At 41.7% G+C, this 2144-nt stretch overlaps 1 non-coding gene across 1 annotated transcript; it reads right to left on the reverse strand.

Annotated features, from left to right (window-relative positions):
* Positions 1–1119: 1119 nt before the first annotated feature.
* Positions 1120–1226, reverse strand: LOC127099363 (small nucleolar RNA R71). The gene has a single exon (XR_007793875.1). It is a non-coding gene; the product is annotated as a small nucleolar RNA R71 (small nucleolar RNA).
* Positions 1227–2144: the final 918 nt, after the last annotated feature.

The raw sequence follows: 2144 nt of genomic DNA on the forward strand, positions 1-2144 counted from the left end.
AATAGCGAGAGCACTTTAAAAGCAATTAGAACTTATTTATTTTCAAAAAGTAATTTTAACTTCAAATGGGACAGCGAGAGCGTACATTCTGACTTAAAGCTATAAACCGAATCAACAATTACGAGAGTGTGAGATAAAGCTTTTTAAATAAATATTTTCTACTGGGAGATATTTGGCATTTAAACTATTCACCGGTGACTTATCGAATCCCTGACAATTAATGCGTTGCATACTGATTCCTTCCATCAATTATTTTTTAAAACTAAATTTCCCTTAGATTTACTAGTTTGCCACCGAACTTCTACTAATCATTCCCTTAGCTAAACATAGTGACGTTAGTAACACTAGTTTGACCATAGGTCCCTGTGGGATCAATATCTTTTAAAACTAAAGCGATTGGACTGTGCACTTGCAGTCAAGTACCCGATAGACTATATTTTATATATAGTCACGACAAGCATCAAGTTTTTGGCACCGTTGTCGGGGACCTGTTTTAGTCGAATAGTGCGATTCTTTCGTTGCACAGTATAAACTAAGGTAAAAATAAAAACTAATCTACTCTACCTTCTTTCCCTGATTGTATGCCAAGTACTCGCTCACAAGGCGATAACTTAGCACCACCAGTCCCTGAATTAGAGCGTTTCTTATACGTGAGACGCTGAATACACGAATATAAAAAAATACGATATTCCCGATATCTTCTCTCCTCCTAAACCAGAAGAAAAACCAACCATGGCTGAAGAAGGACCACATAATCGTCCTCTTAAATTCTACGTTACCCCGTCCCAACAAGAACCTCACAACAGCATTGCTGCCCCCGCTATCAATCGAAACGATTTCGAGCTGAAACCCTCACTATTATCAGCCGTCCAAGAACATCAATTTGCTGGAAATCCTACGGACGATCCTAATGAACACCTGACCATGTTTGTGCAGTACGCCAATACTGTAAAGGCGAATGGTGTATCTCAAGATGCGATAAGATTGCGGCTGTTTCCTTTCTCACTAAGAGACAGAGCTTGGGCTTGGTTGCAATCCTTGCCCTCCAACTCCGTTACAACATGGGAAGAACTGAAGAACGTCTTTTTATCCCGATATTTTCCGCCAAGAAAAACTGCTATGCTGAGAGCTCAAATCAACGAATTTCGAAAAAAAGATGTGGAATCTCTCTACGAAACGTGGGAGAGATACAAGGACATGATGAGGATATGTCTACATCACGGTCTCGAAGACTAGGTGATCATCCACACATTTGACAATGGGCTTCGGTATAACACAAGACTTACAGTAGACGCTGCCGCGGGTGGTGCACTTATGGATAAGCCATACAACGAAGCCTATCAACTCATTAAAAACATGGCCCAAAACCATTGCCAATGGGGAGGTGAAAGAACTCCAGTGGAAAAGTCCCAGACTAAGGGTGGAATGTACGAAATCAGTAGCCTTGACCATGTTCATGCAAAGGTAGATGCCCTTGTTCAAAAATTAGATAACTTTACCATACCACCCGCAACCACCGTGGCTGCTGTAACTCCAAACTGTGAGTTATGTGGAAACCATGGACACACTGCACAAGAATGTCAAATATTAGCAGGAGTCCCAACCGATCAAGTGAATTACACACAAGGAAATCCCTATTCAAATACCTACAACCTAGGTTGGTAAAACCATCCTAAATTCTCGTATAAGAATAACAATGCCTTGTATGCACCTGGCCAAGCGCCAGCTGTTCCGCCTGGATATCGAGAGCCAGCTAATAATGCTCCTAACATGCCTAGGAAGTCAAATCTCGAATCGATGATGGAAAGCTTCATAGCTACCCAAGCTCAGACAAACAAAGACTTCTTGAACCAAAACATACATACTAGCGAGCAACTTAAACAACTAGCGAACAAAGTAGACGCCTTAGCCACCCACAATAAAATGCTTGAAACACAAATTTCACAAGTGGCTCAACATCAAGCATCTACAGCCGCTCCAGCTGGAACATTTCCTGGACAGCCGCAACCTAATCCAAAGGGACATGCAAATGTCGTTATACTGAGGAGTGGAAAAGAAGTAGACGGACCCGTAGATCCAAGACTCCAAAACCCTGTCATGTACCAAAAACCAGATAAAACCTCAACTGAGTAGGTGACTGAACC

The sequence above is a fragment of the Lathyrus oleraceus genome, chromosome 6 (assembly GCF_024323335.1).
Source record: "Lathyrus oleraceus cultivar Zhongwan6 chromosome 6, CAAS_Psat_ZW6_1.0, whole genome shotgun sequence".
In the NCBI taxonomy this organism is placed as follows: Eukaryota; Viridiplantae; Streptophyta; class Magnoliopsida; order Fabales; family Fabaceae; genus Lathyrus; species Lathyrus oleraceus.